The sequence below is a fragment of the Bos grunniens genome, chromosome 27 (genome assembly GCF_055505025.1).
Source record: "Bos grunniens cultivar Pamir isolate PY7600 chromosome 27, Bosgru_T2T1.0, whole genome shotgun sequence".
NCBI classification, from domain to species: domain Eukaryota; kingdom Metazoa; phylum Chordata; class Mammalia; order Artiodactyla; family Bovidae; genus Bos; species Bos grunniens.
In genome coordinates, this window is record NC_141191.1 from 9979330 (window position 1) to 9992648 (window position 13319).

A 13319-nucleotide genomic window follows, 5' to 3' on the forward strand; every position below is an offset into this window, starting at 1 on the left:
TCTAGAGTCCTTCATGCAGAGGGACATGCATTTTGATTTGACTGTGTGTGCTGAGAATGAGTAGGTTGGGACATAGGAAAGGATAGCAGAATATTTGGAAATGAAGACATTGAAATGGCAGTGCCATCAGATCAACTTTTCCATCTGGCCCAATTTGGCAACTATGTGAGTGTCATTGTTTTGCCAAAATATGACTAAAAATTAAACATAAAAATTTTCTTGAGCTGAATCTTGGGCAGATGAAAGTGATCTTAGAAGGGGAAGGACACAATATATTTCTAATTAATGTAAATTCACTATTGGTTAAGATTTTGTTTCCAAAGCTTTGTAAAAACAATTGACTGGACTGTTGCTAAGGGATTTGTAAAATCAACAGTATCTACAATCATAAGCAAATATCTTATTTATGATAAAATAATGTAAGACAGTAAGTTACCTGTGTCATTTTCCAGTGGTCATGTATGGATGTGAGAGTTGGACTATAAAGAAAGCTGAGTGCCAAAGAATTGATGCTTTTGAACTGTGGTGTTGGAGAAGACTCTTGAGAGTCCCTTGGACTGCAAGGAGATCCAACCAGTCCATCTTAAAGGAGATCAGTTCTGGGTGTTCATTGGAAGGACTGATACTGAAGCTGAAACTCCAATACTTTGGCCACCTCGTGTGAAGAGCTGACTCATTTGAAAAGACCCTGATGCTGGGAAATATTGAGGGCAGGAGGAGAAGGGGACAACAGAGGATGGAATGGTTGGATGATATCACCGACTCGATCGACATGGGTTTGGGTGGACTCCGGGAGTTGGTGATGGACAGGGAGGCCTGGCGTGCTGTGGTTCATGGGGTCGCAAAGAGTTGGACACGACTGAGCGACTGAACTGAACTGAACTAAAATTACCCCCATGTGGTCATACCATTGGCACATTACTGTTGAGGTGATGACTTTGTTAATTATTTCAGACAAACTGATACATATAAAAATTCTGAAACTGTATTTGTAATCCACAAGCTGAAGAAAAACTTTCAGTTCTTATTTCTAAACAATACATAAGGGTTGGTTGGCTTTCAGTTCCAGATCAGGTTGCTATTTAATATTCTACCTTGCTTGATTTGTACATAATAACATAAAACATGATATTGGGAGCATTGATGGTCTTGAGAAGAGAGCTATAGCCATACATTTTACATAAACTCAGTACAAATTTCAGGAATTTAACTATCTGTAAAAGTTAAAAAAATGTATGACTATACTTTCATGTGGTAGTTATATAAATTAGCTGTAGATTTGTTAATATAGTGACCCTAAAGATTGGTAGAGAATTTCTTTCCTGCTTAAATACCCTTTCATTATTAGTATAAGGCAAAGAGAAAAGGAAAGATATACTCATCTGAATGCAGAGTTTCAAAGAATTGCAAGGAGAGATAAGAAAGCCTTTTTAAGTGAACAATGCAAAGGAAAAAAAAATAGAGGAAAACAATAGAATGGGAAAGGCTAGAGATCTCTTCAAGAAAATTAGTGATAACAAGGGAACATTTCATGCAAAGATGGGCACAATAAAGGACAGAAGCAGTTTGGACCTAACAGAAGCAGAAGATGTTAAGAGGTGCAAGAAAACACAGAAGGACTCTACAAAAAAAGGTCTTAATGACCCGAATACCACAATGGGGTGGTCAGCTAGAGCCAGACATACTGGAATATGAAGGCATGTGGGCCTTAGGATGCATTATAGTGAAGGTGATGGAATTCCAGCTGAGCTATTTCAAATCCTAAAAGATTATGCTATTAAAGTGCTGTACTCAGTATGCAAGCAAATTTGGAAAACTCAGCAGTGTCTCCAGGACTGGAAAAGGTCAGTTTTGTTCGAATCCCAAAGAAAGACAATGCCAAAGAATGTTCAAACTACCACACAACTGTGCTCATTTCACATGCTAGCAAGGTGTTGCTCAAAATTCTTCAGGGTAGGCTTCAATAGTATGTGAACCGAGAACTTAACAGATGTTCAAGCTGGTTTAGAAAAGGCAAAGGAACCAGGGATCAAACTGCTAACATCCAGTGGATCATAAAGAAAGCAAGGAAATTCCATAAAAAAAAACATTGTCTATGCTAAAGCCTTTGACTCTGTGGTTCAAAACAAAGTGTGGAAAATTCTTAAAGAGATGAGAATATCAGACCACCTTATCTACCTCCTGAGAAACCTGTACACAGGTCAAGAATCAACAGTTAAAACCAGACATGGAACAACAGACTGGTTCAAAATTCGGAAAGGTGTATGTCAAGGCTGTATATTGTCACCTTGCTTATTTAACTTATATGCAGAATACATTATGCAAAATACTGGGCTGGATGAAGCATAAACTGGAATCAGGATTGCAGGGAAAGATATCAATAACCTCAGATGATACCATCCTAATGTCAGAAAGTGAAGAGAAATTAAAGAGCCTATTGATGAAGGTAAAAGAGGAGAGTGAAAAAGCTGGTTTAAAACTAAACATTCAGAAAACTAAGATTATGGCATCCAGTCCCATCATTTCATGGCAAATATAGGGGAAAGAATGGAAACAGTGACAGATCTCGTTTTCTTGAGCTCCAAAATCACTGTGGTTGATGACTACAGCCATGAAATTAAAAGACGTTTGCTTCTTGGAAGAAAAGCAATGACAATCCTAGACAGCGAATTAAAAAGCAGAGACATCACTTTGCTGAACAAAGTCCAAAGCTATGGTTTTTCCAGTAGTCATGTACGGATATGAAAATTGGACCATTAAGAAGGCTAAGCACTGAATTGATGCTTTTGTACTGTGGTGTTGGAGAAGACATTTGAGAGTCCCTTGGACTGCAAGGAAATGAAACTAGTCAATCCTAAAGGCAATCAACACTGAATATTCATTGGAAGAACTGATACTGAAGCTGAAACTCCAATATTTTGGCCACCTGATATGAAGAGCCAACTCGTTAGAAAAGACTCTAACGCTGGAAAAGATTGAGAGCAGGAAGAGAAGGAGATAACAGAGGATGAGATGGTTGGATGCCATCACTGACTCAATGGACATGAGTTTGAGCAAGCTCCTGAAGATGGTGATGGACAAGGAAGCCTGGTGTGCTGCAGTCCATGGGGTAGGAAAGAGTCAGACATGACTGAGTGACTGAACAACAACAAATTATACAATTCAGCATTCTTGCATTCATACTAAGTTACTTCAATCATGTCCAGCTCTTTGTGACCCCATGGACTACAGCCCACCAAGCTCCTCTGTCCATGGAATTCTCCAGGCAATAATACTGGAGTGGGTAGCCATTCCCTTCTCCAGGGATCTTCCCAACCCAGAGATCAGACCCAGGTCTCCTGCATTGCAGGCATATTCCTTATACTCTGAGCCACCAGGGAAGTCCTTCTGTGTGTGTGTGTGTGTGTGTGTGTGTGTGTGTGTGTATTTATATTCAGAAGAATTAAAAACAGGGTCTCAAAGAGGTAGTTGCACACCAGTGTTCATAATAGCACTGTTCCCAATAGCCAGTAGGTGGAAGCTACTCAAATATCCTTGATAGATGAACAAATCAGAGGATATACATACAATGGATTATCATTCAGTCTTAAGAATAGAGGAAATCCTGTAACATGCTACAACGCAGGTGAATTTTGAACATATTATGCTAAGTAAAATAGATCAGTCACAAAAATGTTCCACTTATATGAGATAGCTTAAGCTGTCAAATTCAAAGACACTGAAAATAGAATGGTGGTTACCTGGGAGTGTGTGTGGATGGGGTTGGTGGAAGGCACTTCTGTTTAATAAGAGTAGTATTTCACATTTGCAGGATGAAAGTTCCAGAGATCTGTTTCATCATGTGGATGTACTGAACTCTGCTTAACTGTACACTTCAGTTCAGTCACTCAGTCGTGTCCAGCTCTCTGCAACCCCATGAATCACAGCATGCCAGGCCTCCCTGTCCATCACCAACTCCAGAAGTTCACTCAAACTCACGTCCATCGAGTCGGTGATGCCATCCAGCCATCTCATCCTCTGTCGTCCCCTTCTCCTCCTGCCCCCAGTCCCTCCCAGCATCAGGGTCTTTTCCAGTGAGTCCACTCTTCACATGAGGTGGCCAGAGTATTAGAGCTTCAGCTTCAGCATCAGTCCCTCCAATGAACACCCTTCATTGAAGACTGATCTCCTTCAGAATGGACTGGTTGGATCTCCTTGCAGTCCAAGGGACTCTCAAGAGTCTTCTCCAACACCACAGTTCAAAAGCATCAATTCTTCGGCGCTCACTTTGCTTCACAGTCCAACTCTCACATCCATACATGACCACTGGAAAAACCATAGCCTTGCCTAGACTTTGTTGGCAAAGTAATATCTCTACTTTTTAATATGCTATCTTAAACATGCCAAATTTCATGTTGTTTGTATTTTTAGCAGAATTAAAAAGTAATAAAAAACCTAGAAATATGGAAATAGAAGGTGAAGAAAATGAAAACAAAATGGTGCTGGTTTTATTGTTACATGGTTTCTTTCAATACTTGAACAATATTTTGATTTCAATATTTCCATTCATCTATTATTACTATATAATTCATAGATGTGACAACTGGGATTCAGAGCCAGAACCACCCGCCTCCAGGCCTGGTTCTCAGTCCTGTGCTGTGCTTCTAGAAAATGACTTCAGAAAACATTTACCAAAATAATCTTAATAGTTACATTATGTTATGATTTTATGATATATTGTTTTGTCAAAGGATATAATCTAGCTTCATCTGTATATCACCATTTATCTTAAATGGATATTTGATTTTCATTCCTTAAACACATTTGTTGGGATTATTTTATATTATCTAGTGGATATTTTATATGTTTTCCAAAGATATAAGGTACTGAAAGAAACAAACATTTGGAAAACAAAGTTTGAATTCCATTTTCTAGCAAAATGGATATTAGAGTAAATAATTAAGGTCATGTTAATAAGCTTGAATTTATAAATACTCAAATCAAAGATGACCTGCCTATGGATATTTGCTGTCCATATTTCTTACGTTAAAATACAACAACACAGAGATCAGACACAAAAATTCCCCAACCAGACAAAACCAGTTAAGCCATGTAAGCCAAACTTAATCTAGCTTAGTTCAGGAATGCAAGTAAAATTTAACTTAGGTTATTTCTTATAAATTCTTCTAATGATCATAAACGAAACTTAAGTTGTCCTCCTAAAATCGTGTAAGATGATCACTTTTAATGAATCCCTTGCTGTGTAAACTCCCATTGTAGTAACCACCAATCACTGTAGAAGTTAAGCAGCTTCCTGGTCCCCTCTGTATACATTGCCCTGGAACACCCGCCTCTGAGCCTCGCACCACTTCTGGGTTTGAAGTGTCTCTGTTCCAAACAGTTTGTTTTTTGCTCAAAATATTTGCATCAAGTAAAGTTTCCTGATTTTTTTTCTTTTGATACTTAGATAGTAGTTGCAAACAATATTTGCATTATGGTGGCTCTTTTGCAGCTTTTTTAGAAAACATTTAAAAATAAAATTAAAATATGATCTAAGACATAAATACAAAACAACTAACTAGGGACTTGCCTGGTGGTCCAGTAGTTAAGACTTCACCTTCCAGGGCAGAAAGCATGGGTTTGATCCCTTGTCTGGGAACTAAGCTCCCACATGCATTGTGGCCAAAAAAAAAAACCAAAACACCACAACATAAAGCACACGTAGTACTGTAACAAACGCATTGGAGACTAAAAATGCCCCTCATCCTAAAGAGAAATCCTAAAAAAACAGCTAAGCAGTGCAAATAGAAAAATGAAATAGTGAAAGTTTGAATGAGGAGCATGCAGTTATTTAAAATGTGTACTGTTTTCTATGTGCCCTGCAACACTGAGGAAAAATTGCTGTTATTTGTTTTACAATGTAGAGAAAGGCATGGAACAACCAAAAAAGCTCTTCTAACACTGTATATCCATTCTGAGGTCATGTTGCTCTTGCAAAAGAGGGAAATAGCTTTTGAACATTATTCCTGTGTGTTCTTCATTGTTCGTACTGTAAGTTTCTAACTGATACAGTAATGATTGTTTTAAAACATGTACTATTTTGTTCTCTTCATTATCTCTGAAAATTTCCCTCCATTCTTAAAAGCCAATTAGATTTTCTTAAGTTGCATAAACTAAAAAAAAGAGGTCATTTCCTAGTCTTCTGTGGGGTAGGAGATGTCAAGGGAGTGAGGAAGGGAAGGATAAGAGTTTGAGGAAAGGTAGAGACTGCATCTATGGAGGTCAGTATAAATATATCCGCCACAATCCTCTATCTGACTTCTGATTTCTATCCTTAGTCCTCATCCTTTTAGCATCTCCAGTGACCTACCTAAAGGGCAAACTGGATTTTACCTGTCTTCTGCTTGAAAACCAATCACCATCTTCTTATCAAACTTAAAATCCAAACCTCCTGCTGCTAAGTCGCTTCAGTCATGGCTGACTCTGTGAGACCCCATAGATGGCAGCCCACCAGACTCCCCTGTCCCTGGGATTCTCCAGGCAAGAACACCGGTGTGGATTGCCATTTCCTTCTCCAATGCATGAAAGTGAAAAGTGAAAGTGAAGTAGCTTAGTCGTGTCCGACTCTTAGTGACCCCATGGACTGCAGCCTACCAGGCTCCTCCGTCCATGGGATTCTCCAGGCAAGAGTACGGAGTGGAGTGCCATTGACTTCTCTATTTCACCCTACTGGGGCCACAATAATTTGGCTCATGCCTCCCTCCCAGCCTAATTTCAGTTCAGTACCTTTTATGATCAGCCCATGAAAGTCACCTTGTCTTCCTTTTATTTTCTCTGACACAGCAAAGTCTTTTCCACCTGTCTGGAACACTCCTTCCTACAAATGTTATCCTGCTCTGTTCATAGCTGAACCATTCTTTAAGCTTCAATTTAGATGTAGACCCCCCGCCCCCGCCAAATGTGTCAAATGATTCTATCCAATGTGGGTCCAAGTATCCCTCTTCATTACCCTCTCTATCATATCACTGTTTGTTGAGTAAATTATTTCTAACTCAGTTGCTCATTATTCATTTGTATGTTCATTTATTTTTATCTCCCCCACTATAAACCCTGTGGTTATACCTATTGTACCATTATGGCCTGCCATGACATAGGATGTATTGTCAGGAACCATGGATATAGTTAAATTAATATGTGAGTAAATGCATGTTTGCACATTTTTCAAACTTTCTCATAACTGAGATAATCTGCTGCCTAATAACTGGCTCAGGTGGAATCTAAATTTGTAAACTTGACTTCATTAGCACCACCTCCAAAATGATTGATTGAAATATCATGGATTGGAGGTCCTACAAAACAAATGTGTTGGTAGCTTAGCTACAAAATCTCCCTTCTCCTCCTAGCCATAGGAGTAAAAGAAGGGTGGAATAACACAAGAGATGAAGGGTCAGATGCCTCAGAGCTGCAGAAGATACAGTGATACATCTTGTGTGCTGATGGTTCATTTAACTCATCGCCTCCTCCAGTTGAAAAAAAGAGAAGGATTTGAAGTCTTTAGAAATGGCGAAACTCCTTTTTCAAACTGTTGATCCAAAAGAGCACCCATTTCCTTGAAGATTTATGGCTTATAATCTCTATCCTCTGCAGGTTGTGGAAGAATGGGCTATTCATGCTATCTAGAAAATTTAAAGTCAATTTGTTATTTTATTCAATATTTGAGCAGTTCTTCACAATCCAGGGTCTTCATCCCCACTTCCCGTCTCTCTCTCTTTCTCTCTCGTTGCCCCTCTCTGTCTCTCTTTGTTCTGTCTCCCTACTTTCTTTCATGTAGAATGCTATCTCCTGAAAAACAAACAAGCAAGCAAAAATGAACTCTTTTTGACTATACAGACATTGGGTAAATCATGCAACCTACACTGAACTATGAAGATTTTTTTTTACTTAGTTGAAAAGTTGTACGTGTTTTTGTGTTTTCTTGATCTTAAAAACTTCCCCCAAACCATGATGCTTTAGAGATGCTAGAGGACTCAGTAACAAACCATCCAGAAGATGAAAGCAAATCAAAACAAAAGACTGGCCAGCTATATAACACTCTAGGATGTTGAAGAGCAGGCAGTTAAAGACCTTCTCCATCTTTTTAGTGGTGTTAATTGGTTCCAAAGAAAGACTGGCTGCAGGTACACACACGGTCAGCTGGCCACCCATTACAGGCTTGATTCAGTAAACAGGTCCAAGGTGGTTATGTGTGCAGAGCTTTACACAATCTATTTCTGAAATAAAGGTTTTAAAAATTTATATGTAAAATAAAAGTGTGTATATTTACTAAATTAGTTTATAGCTGAGGTAACGTTTAATAGAATAAAGTGCTTAAGTTCACTTTATTTGTTTTTAACTATGACAAAGTTTGTTATTATAGTCTTCTCTTTAATGTTCTGAGCAACTTTCTTGCAGTAAACAATGGCGAAAATTAATAGTATTCTTACAAGGAATTTGATAGTGCATTTAGAAAGGAGAATTAATGAGAATATTTTATTTCTATAATTAGCCAAAAACAGGTACATTCTGAAAAAGTTTTTCTTTTTCCACTCCCAAATTTTGGCAATTACAAATAAATGAGCAAAGAACATTCCTTTGTTATTATTCTTTTGGTTGATAAAGTTAGGAGAAGTGATTGAAGCCAAATTCCCCCAGTGACTTAAGAAGATAAGGTCTTTTTTGGGGTTTGAAGGTTATGGAAGTGTCCATTTTAATTTCTTTAAATGAATCATACATCTAGAAGTTACAAAGAAAAGTCATCTCATTACCTATTTTATGCAAATCAATGAGGAAAGATACATTGGTTATTTTTTTTTACCAAAAACCTATTTCATAAACTAGAAAATGCCTATAGTGTGCTGGGAACCAGTTGTGTTTATAAGCAAATTAGTATCAAGAACTTTGAGGGATATAGGTTTATGCTATTTGTAGCTAACCAGGTGTTCTGCTGGTTTCACTGAGCTAGCAGAAGACACAAGACTCCTGAACTGGAGATGAAGTACTTACTATTCATACCACGGGAAACAGCATGAACATGGCATATTTGTGTAGATTCTCCTAGTTCCCCAAGTTACGTGGGTGTGATGCCAACAGGTCCACATGGGTGCCACACATGAGGCAGGGAGACAGCACACTGAGGAGTTAGACACACAACCTGAATCTTTTTATAACGGGCACAAGCAAGCCTGGCTTTTGTTCGGGAAGAAGACATTATCTTTATTACACTGAACAGAAGGAAAATCTGCCCTTTGCTCTGAGTGGAGGGGACATAGTATTTTTCAAGGTTGTTTACTATACACACATCTTTGAAAAGACAATTTGGGACAAAAGGGCAGTTTCTGCTTGTAAAATGTGCAGAAACACAAGAAGCTGATGTTTTCTGACCATCAGGAGTCATGGAGGCAGCTATTTAGGTAAATCACAATTGTATAAAATGTAACAATAAATTTTACTGAGACATTTTATCCTCTTTTAAAGCATATTTATCTTTATCTTTATCATTATTATCTTTATCAATATCTTTGTCATTCAGTGAATGATAAAGAAGCAACCTCATTCCATAGCAGTGCTAAAAGTAAAAATAGAATTGCTTATTTCTTATGAATTCATGGTATTTTGTGTTTAATTTTATTTGATTCTAGATATTAAGGAACTTTATTGAACCAGTGAGTAAATAAATAGGTGCTCTAATTAATCTGGTATTTATACTGGTACAATCTCCAAAGACTCTTGGTAGCCTATCATTAGGTTTTGGATGCTCATGTTTTGAGGCAAAGAGAACTAATTTATAACCTCCTAGCACAATTTTTATAGGCCCTCCCATATAATCGCTTTATTATAAAATCAACTAATTTGGAATCTTAGTTACACCTGTAGACTCCCTTCACAGCGGTACCTAGACTAATACGTGAATAATGGGAAGAATGTTTACTTAGGGAACTGGGAGGGTTTAGGGACTACCCTAGAAGTCTGCCCACCACACCCGCCTCACAGATTTCTGAAAGTGTCAGAACTTTAGCACACTTATATGTATTGTACAGTCTGCCAGGAAGTATTTCAAAATAAATAACAGCCATCTTATAACTAGTGTTGAGGTACCTTACAGCCAGGTGACTATTAGCTATTTCTGTGACCCACTTGGGTCACCTCAATCTCTGAAATGGCTCAACAGACCTGCTCGGGCCCAGGGTCCAGCTCTCCTGGGTGCACCACACAACCCTCTCAAATCATTTTTCCATCTCCCATTTCCCATCTGCCACAGATCAATAGATGAGCCCTACTCACTTTGCTGCTGCTGCTGCTGCTAAGTCACTTCAGTCGTGTCCAACTCTGTGCAACCTCATAGACGGCAGCCCACCAGGCTCCCCTGTCCCTGGGATTCTCCAGGCAAGAACACTGGAGTGGGTTGCCATTTCCTTCTCCAATGCATGAAAGTGAAAAGTGAAAGTGAAGTCTCTCAGTCGTGTCCAACTCTTCGCGACCCCATGGACTGCTGCCTCCCAGGCTCCTCCGTCCATGGGATTTTCCAGGCAAGAGTACTGGAGTGGGGTGCCATTCTACTCACTTTAGACCTCTCCATTTCTGGAAGAAATTGTTGCCTCTTCTCTCCAGCTGTTTTCAAGGCTTTCTTCTTCCTGTGTTTCTCTCTGGGAGACTCTGCTTACACCCAGTGTAAGAACAGTGGCCTCGGAAGAGCTTTTGCAAATACCTCTGAGATAAAGGAATTTATGGAAGGACCTTAAATATTTTAATAGACCAGGGAAAGAATTATAATGTAACAGACAGAACAAAAATATTTCAGGGGAGGGACAAATTTGGAGTAGGGGACTAAAAAACCGCTGTACATAAAATAAGCAACAAGGATTTACTGTATAGCACAGGGAATTATATTTAATATCTTGTAATAGCCTATAATTGAATATAATCAGTAAAATAGCTGAACCACATACTTTGTACCTGTAACTAACACAGTGTTGTAAAGCAACTATACTTCAATAAAAAGAGAAAAAATTAATATATCAGATTATCATGTCAAAGATTTATATTTCTGAATGAAGTTGAGGTTGATTCCTTTGGTTTGGGCAACTAAAAGTGGATTAAACCATGGTCCAGGGAGAACTGACAGTCTGGTCTAGGACTTGAGCTCTAAGCATCTGTACATAACAGAGCTCTATACGTGAGTCTGAGTGAACTCCGGGAGTCGGTGATGGACAGGGAGGCCTGGCGTGCTGCGATTCATGAGGTCGCAAAGAGTCGGACACAACTGAGCGACTGATCTGATCTGATCTGATCTAATATGGATCTTGCCTGAGAACAAAAGGACTACAAAGTAAAAAGTTTTCAAGGAATTTAAAAAATAAACTTTAAAAGTAACAATATTTTGGGACTTCCCTGGCAGTCCATTGGAAGACTGCACTTCGTTGCAGGGGACATGAGTTAGATGCCTGGTTAGGGAATGAAGATCCCACATGCCCTGTGGCATGGCCAAAGTAAGAATATTATTATTATTTATTATACTATATTTATTGTTTTAATTTATTTCTTATCAATAATTTATTATTTATTTTAATACATTATTTTATTTATTTAGAACATGTATATTATGATATTAAATTAAAAATAATTATTATAAATTATAATTATTTCTTATTATTTATAATAGTGTTATTAAAATACTAATATTTTGAGTATAATAGATAGTTTAGAAGCAGAAGGTTCATATTAGTATCAGTATGGTTCTCACAAGAAATCTTAGGAGCCTCTGGGCTCAACTGGCATTACTCCATGTGCTTCTCTGTTGACTTATCACTGCTGTGTGCTCAGATTAAGTTGGAAAATATTTTATTTTAAAAAGCTAATAATTTAATTTACAGGAGGGCTTCTAGAGAAAGACAAATGTAGCATATTCTTGCCTGTCCAACAGGCAAATTCTTACTGACTTTATTAGTCTGAGCTTCTATATTGGCTTCTGCTTCTTAAACCTTTTCCATCTTGCCCAGAACCTTTCTGCAGCCTGAGCCTCCACTGTACCTGATCTATCCTCCTCTGCTTAGAAACTACCAAAGTTTTTTATAGTCAGTTGTTAGCTTGTCCCTTGTCCATCCAGATGGTTTTCCCCTCTGTATTCATAACCTCTAGTTTGATGTCTTGCACACAATATGCACTGGAAAGGATTGTTCAATTAATAATTAATTTACAAATGAGAAAGGTCCATGATAGGGGGGGAGGAGATGAGTACATGAGGGATAAGCATCCCTTTGGGGAGAGAAGGAGGAACATCTTTGCTTCTAAAACTAGTAATAAGAAAGTAGTAGAGCAGATGTAAAGGGATTCATTCCTGTTGGACTCTGTGTTTTTATGGCAAAATTGAGGGGGAGATACAACGGCTGGAAGAGTGTGTTAAAAATCAGTAGAAAGCTTTAAAAATGTAGTTTAGGTTTAAAATAGTCATGGGATATGGAAGAAAGACATATCTTAGGAACACAGACAATAATTTCTGTGACGTTAAGAACCTTTCTGCAGCTGGATGACATTAATTTTTAAAATGACAATGCAACAGGACTCATACCACTTGGGGGAGGTAGGAAGGGAGATACTCACCATTCAGTAAACAGGCACTGTCCTGAATAGGTAGGAGGCCATGGTCTACAAATATGCTCAGAAAGGGATAGTTTCTGACATTGTCTATTCACAGTTCATGGACCGCTTAGAAGAAAAGAACATAAGCAATTAATTCTTGAGAGTTTCTCCACTAACAGATGTCTGGCACTCAACCAGATGCCATAACTTTTGAAAAATATGCAAGGAAATCAGTGTAACACAATTCTAATAGTAAAACAGCAGACAGTCTATAGTAATGAGGAGGGTCCAAGCTTCTAGAACAAGGGTCTTCCAAATGAGGGTATGTAAAATTGCTTTTGGTCAAAAAGTGTGACATGAGTTAAAATTTTCTACCAAATACTAGATTTGGGCCATTGTTTATTCCATCAGCGAATTAATTTGGGTTGTAGGAGAGTTGTGAATAGTTATCACATTTATTTTTCATAAAATTGGATAAATATTATTTTGCATAACTTTGGAATAATATTTTATAAATGTGAAATTTTTACCAAAAAATATTTTCCATACCTCTTCATGCTTTAAAAATATGACTGATAAAAGTTACTAAATATTTCCGTTTTCCTTTTTACCTAAAGGGAAGTAACTGAGGAGATTCATCTTTAGAATTGCAAACAGCTGGGTAATCAGCACCAAGTTCTTATCTCTTGCGTAAGTTGCAAGTTGAAAAATGAATGCTTGTTATC

At 38.0% G+C, this 13319-nt stretch overlaps 1 long non-coding RNA gene across 8 annotated transcripts in view; it reads left to right on the forward strand.

Annotated features, from left to right (window-relative positions):
• LOC147343521 (uncharacterized) overlaps positions 1-13319 on the forward strand; it is a 438787-nt gene that overhangs the window by 210461 nt on the left and 215007 nt on the right. For 3 of the 8 annotated variants that reach the window (XR_015156505.1, XR_015156497.1, XR_015156496.1), the window contains one exon: positions 3812-4476. The exons of the other annotated variants lie outside the window; for them this stretch is intronic. This is a non-coding gene — a long non-coding RNA (uncharacterized LOC147343521). Of the gene's footprint in view, positions 1-3811; positions 4477-13319 lie in introns of those variants that run through there. 8 annotated transcript variants of the gene reach the window in all.